General features: G+C 36.8%; 1 protein-coding gene across 1 annotated transcript in view; it reads right to left on the bottom strand.

The window, feature by feature from the left end:
* LOC140245712 (uncharacterized) overlaps positions 1 to 17,250 on the bottom strand; it is a 52,525-nt gene that overhangs the window by 23,280 nt on the left and 11,995 nt on the right. The gene's annotated exons all lie outside the window — the stretch shown is intronic.

Below are 17,250 nucleotides of genomic sequence, written 5' to 3'. Positions count from 1 at the left end.
TATGGATTAGAAACTAGTTTTGTTTTCTACCAATTCTTTGGTTCGTCAATTTTTCACGGATCTTAAGGTTGGATGTTTATAACTGGGTTAACACATGTGACGAGACAACAGCAGTTCACAGAGACACAGCTTCTGTCGCGTCTGACTGAGTTCCGTAAGTTCTATCAATTCTAACTAGTTTCTAGAGAAGAAGTAGAACCTCCTCCTCAACTGTTGGGCTAGGCCCAACGTTAGGCATATTATTTCTAGTCTAACATTTAACGTTAACAAGTTAAGATAAAAAAAAAATGATTAGATTAGGGCCTACAGTACTACACGTTTTAACGTTAGGCGTAAAGAGTCGTTGGGCCTACTGCGACTGGATACTATCTTACTACTGCTAACCCTGCTACTAAGTTAGCTCTATTATTAGGCCTAATGTTAGACTATTCATGTTAGTGATTTCCACATTTTACAACATTAACGTTCTACTTGTCATTAGGCCTAACGTTAGATTCTAACGTTAGGCCTACTTTTACTAACGTTAAAGGGGCCCTGAAATCCAATTTTATTTGAAAACATCACTTTTGCCGTGAAACAAATATCTCTAACATAGACCTATAGTAACAAGGGTGGTTCTAAGAAACATTCCATATTAGATCTATAGGCTCTATTTTGTAACACTTTTTTCTTCTTGAGATTACTTGGGAACGCCTACAAAAAAAAATCCTTCCAAACTAACATGTTAATCAATAGTTTTAACCTTAACGTTAACAGTTAAGTATTTTATAGATCTAAATATTATTGAGATGACATCATCTGTCAATCATAGATGAAGTACAGAAAATGAGAAATGTTTAACAAAAGACACTTGGAATGCACATTCCTCTCGACTCAGCATAACTTAGATTAGAAGTTGCATGTTTCTGTCATATTATCATTGTGGCTCAAAAAACATGGCGAGGGAAGGTGTAACTGCAACTGTTTTTCCAAATGTAACATGTTAATTTCTTTTGAGTTTTGTTAAATATTTCAGTAGAACTCTAGACGTACTTTACTACTGCATATAGACCTCTTACATACTGTCTTTACCAATGACTGACAGATAATTGATTAGAAATGTCTTAAAGTAGATCTAGATCTAACGTTAGAACTAAGTTGTAGTTTGGAAGGTGTTTTCTTTTTTTTTTTGTGGGCGTTCCCAAGTAGAGTCTCACGTTAATCTGAAGAATAAAAAGAAAAAGTCGTTAAAAATAAATTGAATGTTTCTAACGTTAGATATCCGTTTCACCACAAAAGTGGTGTTGAGAACTTGAGGGTAAATTTATTTTAAATCAACACAAATCAACATGCATTTGAATTTCAGGGCCCCTTTAAATTAGGCCCTAGACCTAGAGAACCACTCTAACTTAACAAGTTAAAACGTTCAGTATAGTCTAACTGTCAGAGTCTTACACACAAACACAAACGGCCTAACGTTACAACTAAAAAAGGATCGACTGTGTGTCATTGGATTTATAAGTAACGTTAGAACAAAGGCCTAACGTTAGGGCTAACGTTAACTGTTAACTGTGTTAGACCTTTTTCTTTGGGCAGGTCTATGGCACATTTAAGAACTGTTAGTTATTTATATTATAAGTCAACGTTACATTTTAGAACAGAAGTAGGCCTAGCTGTTGTTAGGATGCCTAACAAAACAGTTAACGGTTTACGTTAGATAGCGTTGATTCTAACGTACGGTAAAGTTTGTTAGGAAGGCACCTTGCCTCTAAATCTAACGTTAACTAGACATATTCTAACGTTACACCCCAAGTGGACTCACTTTTTCCACTTTTGGATTGACAAAATGTGCTTCAAATGTTTCGATAAATGAATGTTTGAATTTCCTTTCATTTTCGGACTAACGAAACGTCGTATTTTTATAGGCCCTACCAAGATCTATATTTCTAATTTGATTCTTTGTCGGATTAACTCTTTATGTGCCATGGTGGAAACCCCCTGTGTGCCACGTTATTCTGAGACACGAAGGTAGTCATGCTTTGAGAAAGAATTCTGTTTTTCCAATTTGTATAACTTCTACAAATTTCTTTTAAGATGGGCGTAATAGTAGGCAAAGTTAAAGAGGAATGCCAAGCTTTGTTTCGATGTAATTTGTATGCCGACTCTATTTTCATTTTTTTTCTTTTAATGACCAGTTGCTACATTACTACACAAAGGCATGACTTTTGCACATACAAACCGTGACAGAAACATAGAATGTACGAGTAAATCCAGTTGGGAACATCGGTTGATAGTCGATCACCACATAGAATGCAAGCCGTATATGAGAGGAACAAAAGCACGAGAAACACTTTCATTGTGCCGCGGGATAAGCAGTAATTAGCGGTTTATCGATCGGTCTTGGCGGCGTTGTTTGTTGAGCAGAATATGCGAAGTTGGCACGCCGTCGGCTGAGTCGGACGTGCGAACGTGGCACATAAAGAGTTAACAAACTAGACCCTAGTAACGAACCTTTAGAATAACGACAAAAGTTCGTAAAACAAACCCTAACACTAGTTTGCTAATACTAGACTTTAGAGTTTGTCTTTTCCGAACTAAAAAGTATTAACTAGGCCTAGAGAATATCTATTTTTAATACACCCCTAATATGTGCATCTCACACGTATTGTTAGCGCTAGTTACTGTAGTAGGCCTATATAGTATTGTCAATTAGAATGTAACAAGTTAGTCGTACTCGTAGAACTATGGGTTCTAGTAGCTCGAATCTAACGTTAACTGTTACTATTAAATACTAAATTGCTAGATCTAGTGTTAGTTGCCTTGGTTTTAAATTTACAGCGCAACTGTGTAAAAATAACACCCCTGCCCCTGTTCGTGTGTCTTTTCATTATGTTAAAATCCAGAGTATTTTCTTTACAAGCTTGTCAAATCTGAGGCAAATTGTGACTAGTAACGTTAGAACCTGATACTCGGACGTGTTGGAGACACCCACGTTAGATAAATACATTTGTAGCTGCATGCATCATGCATGCACATAAAAGTCATGGCCACATTACCGTACACGTGTATGTCAAACTGGTGATTGTCTTCCGAGTCAGTATCGGATTATTGAACCCGGGGGGTGTTTCATAAAGCTGTTCGTAAAGTTACGAACGACTTGCGAGCGACTGGTGATCAGTTCTTGTGCTGAATTATTGAAATTCTGATAAGTATAGCACTTCAGAACTGATCACCAGTCGCTCGTAAGTTGTTCGTAACTTTACGAACAGCTTTATGAAACAGGGGTGGTATTCTGTAAGGATCCTAGGACAGCTCTCGCTCCTAAATACGCGATTGGTATTCTGTAACACCGCGCGTAGGAGGAGAAATAGGATAGTGACGTCAGGGATCCTTATTTCTCTCCCAGCTTAGGATAGGGGCGTAACTTGATATGTTAATTAGATATAATTAGATGTTAATGAGATCTTAAGATAAGTGGTATTCTGTAAGCACAAGTAGGATCAAGTTTAGGAGCAAAAATAAGGATAGCCTCTAGGCAATCTTTCTCTGGCGCTTTATGCCGGGCTATTGCGTATTATAGGCCATACTGACGACCTAAGTAAGCTGTCTCTTATTTTGTATGTTCATGAACAAGAAAATAAATACACGAATCGTATAACAGAGTTTAATATCTGTTCCTCTCATACTGAGGATTCTAAAACTGCAGTCTATAATGTTCGAAACAATTGTATTCTTTATCTAGCTGGTATGTGTTTATTTGTTTGTTGATACCAATTCACACTTCATTTTATTCGGCACAAAACAAATCAAAAGTATATTATGTACACAATAACAACAAAAGCTATTATTATAATCATTAATATTGTAACAATGATAATCATTATCAATATTATCATTATTATTATCATTTTCATTATTGTTATTATTATTATTATTATTATTATTATTATTATTATTGCCATTATTGTTGTTATCATTATTATTATGCTCAGCGTCGCCCCGAACGTCATGCGGACGCAGTGCAAGTAGCCTACCTTCGCCGCCCACATTACGTTCCCCTCGAAGTCGTTGTTATGAAGATCTAGTAACCAAAGAAAAAGAAACGTACGGAGTGCGCTTCTAGGTCGCGTGTAGAATATGAAAAGTACTAGTAACGCAACGATCCATACGCACACATTATTGTTAAGACGTACGTATAGTGTGTGACGCAACCCGGTGACCTAACAGTCTATGCATGGGTTATTTTTTTTTTTTCAAAATGTAGTGAACTTACGTGACAGCCAGGACTGTTTAAAATACAAGGATGTCATGGAGCTATAGTAGCTCCATGTTTATATCTTTGTTTAATCTGTCAGTAATCTCCTTTATTTATTCTGTTATCATTGCCCAGCATGTAAGTCTATACTACCATAAAGATAGGGGAGAGCTGGCGGGGTGAATTAAGTGGGACAAAAAATTGTGATTTGATGAATTTTCTCGAATAACTTTCTGATATTTAGAATGGGGCACACATGTTAAATCGAACCCAAAGACTTTTAATGCTAGCCACATAACGGGTTGCTACGCTATATTCCTGTAAGTGTCGTATTTGTGTTGTCTTTGTTTTTGTTTTTTTTTTCCTGGGAGAAATGGAACATTGGTTTGGTTTAAGTGGGACAAACAGTAACTATAAGCAAGACATTATTATTACAAGCATATCGATCATAGAATAATGTGAGCGCATGTGTGTGTGTGTGCATCTATCATTATTTTTTTATATTTAAGAAAATCTTATATATTTTATAGACCTAATAACTTTGAATTAAGGGCGAAGTTTGGCATGCAGTGATGATATCCAAGTTTACCCCAACATCCTCCAAAAGTTCAAAATTTGAGCTAATTTCTGCAAAAACTTTAAAAGCAAATTAATGGAACTCGTAAGGTCACATTTATTATGGTGGGCTAGGTGCGTGCTAAAGCTTTGATAATCATAATTGTATTCTTAATGACAATACATTTTTAACTCCTCGCACAGCAGAGCTGCGTGAAGCGCGCTCTTGAGCAATGTAGATCTTGGGCGCGCATTGCGTAAAATTAGCCAGGTGATTGGCTTATAGATACTGCGTCGGGCGTGTCCTGTCTTTCCTCATTAATATTCATTATTCATAAATGACTGTCCTAGGATACGCTTAGGACAGGCTTACAGAATACCAATTTTGCCTGTCCTAAGGGTATCCTATTTTCTGTCCTACGCGCGCTCCTAGGATCGAAATAAGGATCGCGCTTACAGAATACCACCCCGGGGCCAGAAAATAGGATACCCTTAGGACAGGCAAAATCGGTATTCTGTAAGCCTGTCCTAAACCTATCCTAGGACAGTCATTTATGAATAATGAATATTAATGAGAAAAGACAGGACACGCCCGACGCAGTACAGTATCTACAAGCCAATCATCTGCCTAATTTTACGCAATGCGCGCCCAAGATCTGCGTTGCTCAAACATGCGCTTCACGTAGCTCTACTGTGCGAGGAGTTATAGATGTATTACTTGTCAGCCTAATTTTACAGTTAAAAATACAATTTTGATGATCAAAGCTCTAGCAGACACTTAGCACACCATAATAAATATAGGCCTTACGAGTTCCAATAATTTGCATCAAGATTTTGCAAAAATCAGCTCAATTAGATCGATGATGAATTCCTACTTCACAGCATGTAGCGTTGATAGTTGCGGATACCGCTTCGTGACAGTCGCACTATTTCTTATGTACCTCTCCTTCCCTTTCTTTCATGACGATTGTTCTCGTAAATTGCGTGATCTTTGAAGTATTGAGGAATAGAAAATAAAAGAAAGGATAGACTGTGATGTAAACCTACACTTGATTACAGGTGAAAGGCCCAAGTATCAACGATTATAAACGAAATGATAATTTCGGACAATACATGTCACTTTTCAGCGACACAACGCGTTGATGGTGCGATGCCGCTGACTGTGCGCTAAGTTTGTTCCACTCATAATGTTTTTCTTTTCAATCATTTTTTCTTTTCTTTTAGATTGCTCGATTCTTGAATTATATAAAAAGCTCACGACGCAAATTTTCAGGGAGGCAAAGTTAAGCTAAAGGCAGCTTTGATAAAGCGGAATGCCGCTTCCTTATAGTTGCATCAATGTTTTCTTCTTATTCCTTTTTTTCCCTTCAAATCAGTGTAATCCTTGAAATTAAAAAAAAACGCAAAAGAAAGTGTAAAAAGTGATGCAAACTCACACTTTGTAAAGTGATTAGGCATCTACGATATTGTCGTAAAATAAAAGATAATTTCGCAGAATATAAGTGATATTTTCAGCGATGCAAAGCTATAAGCTAAACGCAGCGTTGTAGTGCGATGCCGTTCCGTTAGTTGTACCAATATTTCCTTCCCTTTTTCTATGCTTATTCTTTCTAAATAATGTGATCTTTGAAATAAAAGAAAAAAATGCAAAAGAGAGTATAAAAAGCAATGCACACCCACACTTTATTAATATCATTCACTATCATTGTCATAAAAGAAAATGTAATTTCGGAGACTTTAAGACACACTTTTAGCGGTACAAAGTTACCTAATATTAATAAACACAGCGCTGATAGTGCGATGTCGCTCTCATTAGTTCCATCGGTATTTTTATCCTTTTTGGGGGGATTTTTTTTCTTGCTTTTTTCTCTTCTAAATTGCGTGATTCTTGAAATTAAAACCAAAAAGTAAAGAAAGAATACAATGGAATGCAAACCTAAACTTTAGTTACATGATGAAATTATTCGACAATCCTGTCGTATGAAGACAAGATAATTCCAGACACTTTAACTCATTTCACAAATGCAGCGTTGACGTATTAAGTGCAATGCAGCTTCGCGAGTTTCATTATTTTCTTCTTCCTCTTCTTCATTTTCTTCCCTCGTCATGTCTTCAAATGGCGAGATCTTGAGAAAAAAAGGGAGAAATAAACGAAAGGATAAAATGTGATGCAACCATACGTGAAAAGTATCAACAATGAATAAACTATTATTGTTTGTGACATCCTTGAGATATTGAGAAATAATGTACTCCCAGTTTTGCAAATTTTACTTTTTTCCAAACAAAACTCTTATTAGTTTAGTTAGTCCTCCCCAAATAAGGCTCAGATTGCACCACAGAGCATCTAGAATCCCTGAGCTTCCATGGCCCTTGAGCGGGCCCTGGACCCCGCCGCAAGAGACATCGCGCTTCGCGCCCGTGATGTGCGCTTCGCGGACACTTCTCAGTATTTTCGCAAGTCACCCCTTTGGAACTTGGTGTGCCCCCCCCCCCCCCCCCCCAGCCATGAAATCCTGGATCCGCCACTGGTACTGCGTCCGCATGACGTTCGGGCCGACGTTGAACATAATAATAATAATGATGATGATAATAGTAATTATGATAATAATAGTGATACAGTAATATCAATAATAATAGTGGTTTCTTGTATAGCACACAGGTCAACATTTCAGTACTCATGGCGCTGTAAACAAGAAAAGAAATGAAAAGATAGATAGGCCCTATGATATGGTCAAACATGACAATAGAGGAGAAAATGATTAACACCAAACAAATATACACATACCAGATAAAGAATTATTATTTCGAACATTATAGATTGCGGTTTTAGAACCCTAGCTCACTCTGAGAGGAACAGATAACTCTGTTATACGATTCATGTATTCATTTTCTTGTTCATGAACATACAAAATAAGAGACGGTAGGTCGTCAGTGCAATTGCCCGACATAAAGCGCCCGAGAAAAATTGCCTAGAGGCTATCCTTAATTTTGCTCCTAAAGTTGATCCTAGTTGAGCTTACAGAATACCACTTATCTTAAGATCTCATTTACATCTAATTACATCTAATTAACATATCAAGTTACGCCCCTATCCTAAGCTGGGAGAGAAATAAGGATCTCTGACGTCACTATCCTATTTCTCCTCCTACGAGCGGAGTTACAGAGTACCAAACGCGTATTTAGGAGCGAGAGCTGTCCTAGGATCCTTAGAGAATACCACCCCGATAGACCTAGCATTTGCAAGCGCGTAATCAAACAGTGCGCTAACGCAGAACCTGGGGTGGTATTCTGTAAGCGCGATCCTTACTTCGATCCTAGGAGCGCGCGTAGGACAGAAAATAGGATACCCTTAGGTATTCTGTAAGCCTGTCCTAAGCCTATCCTACGACAGTCATTTATGAATAAGAATATTAATGAGGAAAGACAGGACACGCCCGACGCAGTATCTATAAGCCAATCATCTGGCTAATTTTACGCAATGCGCGCCCAAGATCTACATTGCTCAAGAGTGCGCTTCACGCAGCTCTATTGTGCAAGGAGCTAAAAATGTATTGTCAGTCTACTAGTAATTTTACAGTGACATCACAAGCTATAGAAGTCTTCTCATTCAGCTTTGACTGAGCAGAAACTTTAAAAATCCATAACTCTGGAACGGATTGCCTTACTTTCCTCAAACTCTCACTGATGTGTTTTACTAATATTGCTATATTTACTCAACCCTCATGTCTATTGAGGTGAACTTGTCCTTTTCCAGTTTCGGTCCCTTATAGGTTTATTTGAGACCAGTTTGTGTCCGGGACCTTCTGTGAAGTTGATGGGGAAAATTACTGAACAAAAACAAATTTTCCCCTCAAGTTCACAGAAAAGCACTATGCTGCTCTCTTCAGCTGGGAAACACAAACTGTTGTCTTAACCATACTGTAAAAACATGTTAAAGATTAGTATGAATTACAATCTCAAGCAAAATATGAGCTGGTATCCATTATCATGAAAGAGAATAAGCAAACAAAATAACAAGTAAGAACTGAAAGAAAGAGCTTATATTTGAAAATTAAAGCCATGAGGAAAGACATGAATGTTCACTAAATAGTTCACACCTGAGAAGTTGGGTTGTCTCTGTGTTGTGTCACCTCAAAAACAATAAAATGTTTTTTTCTTATCATATACTTTTTACTCTCAAAAGTGACTGTTAAATATGCATGATTTGCAGGTAATTTTCAATCAATTCAAAATGATATGTAAATATATATTTTAGTAATGTCAACAGTTTAAATGAATCTGGTGTATAGAAAATTTATCCCAGATGAACCAAACACCTTTCACCAGTATTATAACATTTGCATGGTGGCTATCAAGGACGATGAAGAATTCATGAACATCCTTGAATTAATCTATTTATAAAACTATGTGCAAACAAAAACGTACACAAGTCAAATAAGAATTTTTGCTTTTGGTGTTCATACCGTATGTCCCCGCCAACAAATTACAGTGGTACCCTCCGCAACGATAACTTTGAAGATAGTGAATCAATCTAAAATACAATGTGAGGGATTGAAACTATAACTCATTGCCCACGCTTTATAGAAAACCCCATTCAACTTGCTTCAGAGGTCAAAGAGAATTGAGGATTTTTGTAGAGCATGTGAGGAATCCCTTCCCTCCAAGTTCTGCATGTGTTTACACATTAATATGCAGTTCCAAGAGCATCCAAGTGCTGAACTTGGATGCTGAAGAATCAGACTCCTCACATCCTTTATAACAATCCACATTTCTTTGAGATCACTTAACCAAATTGACTGGGGCTTTCTGCAAAATAGAGCTAAGATGTTATAATTTAAGACCCCAAAGTAGAATTTAGTTAATTTAATCATATTGGGTGCTATCAATGCAAAAGTCTAATTGTAATTTTTTTTTTTTTTTGGGGGGGACATACTATATGAATACATGAACACAATGTTAACATTGAATGTCACCTCCGAAACAAAGTTATTCTTCCCTGGTGTTGTGGAATAAAATATTCTGAGAGTAAAGAAACATTACTGAAATGATCTTACACCCTCATTTCAATTTAAGGTATGAAATGGAATGCCATGTTTCTTCAGGTTACAATATCTAGCTTATGTCCATCATATTCTTGCTGTAAATTAATATTTTAACACAATGTTGACATTGAATGTCACCTCCGAAACGAAGTGATTCTTCCCTGGTGTTGTGGAATAAAATGTTCAGAGAGCAAAGAAACATTACTAAAATGATCTCACACCCTCATCTCAAGTTAAGGTAGAAAATGGAATGCCATGTTTCTTCAGATTACAATATTTAGCTTACATCCTTCGTCCAAATGGAAGGCAAACTACCGGTACCCATGCTAATTAATGAAGTGTAAAAAAAAAAAAAAAAACACTTCTTCTGTGTGGTTTATCTGCTTGAAACAGGAGTTAATTTCTTGTTCTCGAGTTATAATTATTGAAAACATTGATAAAAAGAAAAAGTTTTTGTGTTATTGTCACTTATTCTCAAAAAAAGTGAGTGTTAATATTAATGTCACCTCCGAAACATTCTAATATGTTAACTGTATAGTCACCTCCGAAACATCCATGTGTGAAAAATCCAAGTTTTAAAGAAATGATTGGAATTTCATTTAACCTACATAGGAAGGTAGCCCTTCTTAAAGACTTGTTATAGTAAGAGTTTGACCTAGCCTGCCCTCCAATAAATAGTTAAAATCTTAAAAATTACATGTCAATTGGTATTTTTAGCAAAAATCTAGAAATCTCATGTATTTTTTTTTAATTCACTTTATATTCAACCCCCAAATAGTTTTGATTCACAAACTATATATTGTTGTTAACCATATAAACTTTGCATGGTGAAGTTTGACTACAGAGTTTTTTCAATATGTTGCAATTCATGAAAGCAAAATTTTGCTTAAATTTACTTCAGGTACCAGGGTTTTCCTTAAATTACACCAATAACCCTTCAGCTTTAAGGTCTGAAATTTTATCTTTTTTTTCAAAAATTTGAATACTTTCAAACAGGAATCAAATAGAATAATGAAAAAATATTTTGTATGAAATTTTGACCCTGCGAGTACAAAAGTTACACCACTGATTGTAAAAAAAGGCCAGACAGAACCTCCTACTCAACTGCTGGGCTAGGCCCAACGTTAGGCATATTTCTAGTCTAACATTTAACGTTAACAAGTTAAGAATAAGATAAGGGCTACACGTTTTAGGCGTAAAGAGTTGTTGGGCCTACTGCGACTGGATACTATCTTACTACTACTGGTAAGTTAGCTCTAATGTTAGACTATTCATGTTAGTGATTTCCACATTTTACAACATTAACGTTCTACTTGTCATTAGGCCTAACGTTAGATTCTAACGTTAATCCTACTTTTACTAACGTTACAGGGGCCCTGAAATCCAATTTTATTTGAAAACATCACTTTTGCCGTGAAACAAGTAAGTATCTCTGACATACTACTTACTGGTAACAAGGGTGGTTCTAAGAGACATTCCATATTAGTTCTATAGGCTCTATCCTTTTACATTTTTTCTTATATTTTTCTTGAGATTACTTGGGAACGCCCACAAAAAAATCCTTCCAAACTAACATGTTAATCAATAGTTTTAACGTTAACGTTAACAGTTAAGGATTATTCTAATATAAATATTCTTGAGATGACATCATCTGTCAATCATTGCTGAAGTACAGAAAATGAGAAATGTTTAACAAAAGACACTTGGAATGCACATTCCTCTCGACTCAGCATAACTTAGATTAGAAGTTGCATGTTTCTGTCGATTATTATCATTGTGACTAACAAAAAACATGGCTAGGGAAGGTGTAACTGTAACTGTTATTCCAAATCAAACATGTTAATGTCTTTTGAGTTTTGTTAAATATTTCAGTAGACGTACTTTACTACTGCATTACATAGTATCTACTGTCTTTACCAATGACTGACAGATGAGGAACAATATTGATTAGAAATGTCTTAAAGTAGATCTAACGTTAGAACTTGTAGTTTGGAAGGTGTTTTCTTTTCTTTTCTTTTTTTTTTCTTTTGTGGGCGTTCCCAAGTAGAGTCTAACGTTAATCTGAAGAATAAAAAGAAAACGTCGTTAAAAATAAATGGAATGTTTCGAACGTTAGATATCCGTTTCACCACAAAAGTGGTGTTGAGAACTTGAGGGTATTTTAAATCAACACAAATCAACATGCATTTGAATTTCAGGGCCCCTTTAAATTAGGCCCTAGACCTAGAGAACCACTCTAACTTAACAAGTTAAAACGTTCAGTATAGTCTAACTGTTAGAGTCTTAAACACAAACGGCCTAACGTTACAACTAAAAGTATCGACTGTGTGTCATTGGATTTATAAGTAAACGTTAGAACAAAGGCCTAACGTTAGGGCTAACGTTAACTGTTAACTGTGTTAGACCTCTTTCTTTGGGCAGGTAGGATTTAATTCGGGTAGAAACTCGGGTCTATGGAACATTTAAGAACTGTTAAGTGTTACTTATATTCCAAGTCAACGTTACTAACGTCGTTAGATTTTAGAACAGAAGTAGCTGTTGTTAGGATGCCACGTTAGATGGCGTTGATTCTAATGACCAATGTACGGTAAAGTTTGTTAGGTAGGCACCTTGCCTCTAAATCTAACCTTAACTAGACATATTCTAACGTTACACCCCAAGTGGACTCACTTTTTCCACTTGTGGATTGACAAAATGTGCTTCAAATGTTTCGATAAATGAATGTTTGAATTTCCTTTCATATTCGGACTAACGAAACGTCGTATATTTATAGGCCCTACTAAGATCCATATTTCTATTTGATTCTTTGTCGGATTAACAAACTAGACCCTAGTAACGAACCTTTAGAATAACGACAAAATGTTCGTAAAACAAACCCTAACACTAGTTTGCTAATGCTACTGCTAGACTTAATTAGAGTTTGTCTTTTCCGAACTAAAAAGTATTACCCGCCTAGAGAATATTTATTTTTAATAGACCCCTACTATATGCATCTCACACGTATTGTTAGTGCTAGTTAGTATAGTATTGTCAATTAGAATGTAACAACTTAGTCGTAACTCGTAGAACTAGTATAGGTTCTAGAGAAGCTCGAATCTAACGTTAACTGTTACTAGTACTATTTAATATTATAATAGACTTTCTATTAAATACTAGATCTAGTGTTAGTTGCCTTGGTTTTAAAATTACAGCGCAACTGTGTAAAAATAACACCCCTGCCCCTGTTCGTGTGTCTTTTCTTTACGTTAAAATTCAGAGTATTTTCTTTACAAGTTTGTCAAATCTGAGGCAAATTGTGACTAGGTTAGTAACGTCAGAACCTGATACTCGGACGTGTTGGAGACACCCAACTATTCAACGTTAGATAAATAGCTGCACCATGCATGCACATAAAAGTCATGGCCACATTACCGTACACGTGTATGTCAAACTGGTGATTGTCTTCCGGGTCAGTATCGGATTATTGAACCTGGCGTGTTTCTACAGCGCTGACACTGGAAACTGCCCCGGAAAGAACTACCTCATTAGACGGTTAAGTTAAGCGGAATCGGTATCGGAACCTGCATCGGAAAGAAACCGTTACTGGTGTGTTTCTACAGCCCCCTCTATCGGATACAATCCGATAGACCCAGAATTTGGGGTTCTGTAGAAACACGCTGTTTGTGACGTCCTACCTTGTGCGCTATTTGCCTATGTGCGCCCTTGTGCGCTATTTGTGTATGTGCGCATCTTGTTATGGACGCGCTACCATCACAGTGACGACGCATCTTTCATTTTGATCTGCTTCAAAATAAAGTGTCAAATGTATTGACTTGACAAAGCCCTATGGACGAAAATTCGTCAAATTTACGTCTCCAACGGAGTTTATATTGACCTACTGTTGTGAATCTATACTTTCTTAGGACTCCGAGCAGAAACTATTTATTGCTGTTTATATATATATATATATATATATATATATATATATATATAGTTAACGAATCAGTAGAAGAAGAACGCCGTGAAAAAAAAAAATAAATAAATCCTAGATCTTGAAGATCTTAAAAACGGAGCATAGCTCTCAAATACTTGAGTATTTGAGAGCTATGCTCCGTTTTTAAGATCTTCAAGATCTAGGATTTATTTATTTTTTTTTTTTTTTTTTCACGGCGTTCTTCTTCTACTGATTCGTTAACTTATTATCATCAAGATGCCGAGCAGACCAATTTTCTTATTACGTTTCTATATATATATATATATATATACATATATATACTATATGTTGCAGAACATAAGAGACAGTCAAAAACTGCTTGAAGAAGAGAAATCTTGAGTTCTGGGTGGTCAGTGTATGAAGTGACCAGGTTTTTGGAGTTCTGAAAAATGTTTACATTCAAGAGTTGGACAAGCTTGGTTATTAATGAATTGGTCATCATTGTTTTTGTAGAGCAGTAATAAAGTCAGTACAATTTCAGTTAAGCTGAAATTGGGAATGTGTATATTTTGAAATTAAGCAAGGAAGAAATTACTATGATCACAGCATTACCTTATATAAATTGCAAACGTGACACCTTTAGACTCAGAGAAAATAAAAACAAAACAAAACAAAACATAGGCCTACATTCATCGTTACAGCAATATGCTATTAATATTGCTCAGAATATGCTGGATGGCTGAAATGAACCACTGCCGACCTCTAAAACTGCGTGTAAAGATGGCAGACTTCATAAGATTAAATCATATGCATCTGAAATAACAAACGTATATTCTCAGCTCATCTCCAGTGCCAATGTGTTAGGCTATCTAAACCAAAATAATGTTTTACAATGACATTGTATACACGATAATATGTTTATACGTGTACCTGGGCCCCATTTCATAAAATAAGTTGGGATGGCAACTCTTGCTGGAATGACAACTTCCAATGGCAACAGCCAATCAGGAAGCTGGATTCTTTTCGTTACTATGACAATTGCAATTCCAGCAAGAGTTGCTATCATATCAATTACTGTTTATGAAATATGTAAGGCCCAGGGCCCCATTTCATAAAGAGTTGATTTGATAACAACTCTTTGCTGGAATGACAGTTGTCGCGGTAACGACAAGAATCCAGCTTCCTGATTGGCTGTTTGCTGTTGGACGTTGTCATTCCAGCAAGAGTTGTCATTCTAACGTCTTTTATGAAGTGGGGCCCAGATGTATTAACCCTTTCTCTGTCAGTGAGTCATTATATTCACACATTTCACATGTGAACCTATGGACATGAAATAAATATGGTACACAGGAGATTAAACTGCCATGTACACGTATGGAGAAGACGTACGATTATACATCAGAAAAATCTCGGAAGGTGGTCCTATAGGCCTACCCCCAACATCTGACGGGGAAAAAAAAGAACATCGCACTTGCACGCACTTACAACATGCGAGAGAGTAGGGATAACGCACGTTAGCAGCACGTGTAATTACAGTCTCCGCAAGATAACGTGGCAATCGCACGGAGATTGTACGTTGTAAGTACTTACAACTCACTTACCACGTGCCCAACGTACGATGCACGTATCCCCTCACAGCTAGGCGTGGCGTGCGGGCCTCATACTTACACCCTGCGCAATTGTGCGAGTGTCGTGCGTAGACGTACTTCCTCCCTGCACTAGTCACTCCCTCCCCACGTTTTCCGAAAAAAACGTGAATGCCGTGGCCTCCGCCAAAAACGTACGGACGAGTTGTGACCAGGGCTTCATGTCACGAGGAACTTTCGCTGCGTTCAGGCTACGGATTCACCCTAAGTACGAGCAACATACGTGCCCTCTACAGTAAACGTGCGTATAAAGCACTGAAACCGTGCGTCTTCCTACCGTCATACTTGCTCGACGGACGGCGCACCTATGGCAAGCCTTTTTTACATTTAAAGTTAATTTCTGATATCACAAATTCCATTTTGTGATATCAGAAATTCGAATTTGTGATATCTAAAAATTCAATTTGAGATATCACTAAATGAATTTGTGATATCAGAAATTCGAATTCTTGATATCAAAAATAGGTTTCACGTGAAAAACCAATGGTAATTCGTGATATCACAAAATGATTTTTTTGATATCACAAATTCGAATTTGTGATATCACGAAATAAATTTGTGATATCACTAATTTCAATTTGTGATATCAAGAATTCTTATTTGCGATATCACAAATGCGAATTTCTGATATCACAAACTCCATTTTGTGATATCACGAATTGAATTATTGATATCACAAATTCGAATATGTGATATCAGTAATTCACAGGGAATTCGAGCGTTAGTTTTGCGCTGAAATTCAACTGTGAATTCGAGCGTTAGTTGAGCGCAGAAATACATAGGGATTTCGAGCGTTAGTTCAGTGCAGAAAATCGCTGTGAATTCGAGCATTAGTTTAGCGCAGAAGTACAAAGTGAATTCGAGCGTTAGTTTTGCGCTGAAATTCAACTGTGAATTCGAGCGTTAGTTGAGCGCAGAAATACACAGGGAATACGAGCGTTAGTTCAGTGCATTAAATCCCAGTGAATTTGAGCGTTAGTTGAGCGCAGAAATACGAAGTGAATTCGAGCGTTAGTTTTGCGCTGAAATTCAACTGTGAATTCGAGCGTAGAAATACACAGGGATTTCGAGCGTTAGTTTTGCGCTGAAATTCACCAGTGAATACGAGCGTTAGTTGAGCGCTGAAATACACAGGGAGTTCGAGCGTCAGTTCAGTGCAGAAAATCACTGTGAATTCGAGCATTAGTTTAGCGCAGAAATACAAAGAGAGTTCGAGCGTTAGTTTTGCGCTGGAATTCAACTGTGAATTCGAGCGTTTTTTTTTTTTTTTTTTTTTTTTTTTTTTTAGTGCAGAAATACACATGGAATTGGAACATTACTTTTGAGCTGATATTCAGACGGAATGTATACTACTGCTCACATTTTAGAACAATGTTCAAAATACAAATAACTATATATGAGAGATTTACACATCCATCATTCCCTAAATGATCATCAAGGTATATTCGATGAATTATTGATACAAATCAATTGTTTTGCAACATGTTATCATGAATTCAATGATACTATGTTCACTTAGGGCCTACATTTAATTCATCGTGTTGGTCCTCAAATTGTCATCTATTACTACATTATTGTTAATTGTGATACATTTTTCATGTGGTAATCCCCTTTACAGTAAGACTCTTCCACCAAATCGATGATAATTATGTGTGGTTGTATGTGTATGTGTGTTATAGAAGCATACCATGTGTTTGTATTGCGGAGGACCGACCGAGGGCAATCACCCCTCTGGTCTGCGTATGTCAGCAGCGGAAAATAAGATAGAGAGACTGTGAGTCATGCAGGGTGCGAGAGGGAGTCGTAAACTTGCCAAATGTCCACCACTGGTGTCGGCTGGTGGTCACATAAAGCAACGTG

Source organism: Diadema setosum, unplaced genomic scaffold (assembly GCF_964275005.1).
Source record: "Diadema setosum unplaced genomic scaffold, eeDiaSeto1 scaffold_24, whole genome shotgun sequence".
NCBI lineage: Eukaryota > Metazoa > Echinodermata > Echinoidea > Diadematoida > Diadematidae > Diadema > Diadema setosum.
This window is presented reverse-complemented; position numbering and strand designations above follow the sequence as displayed.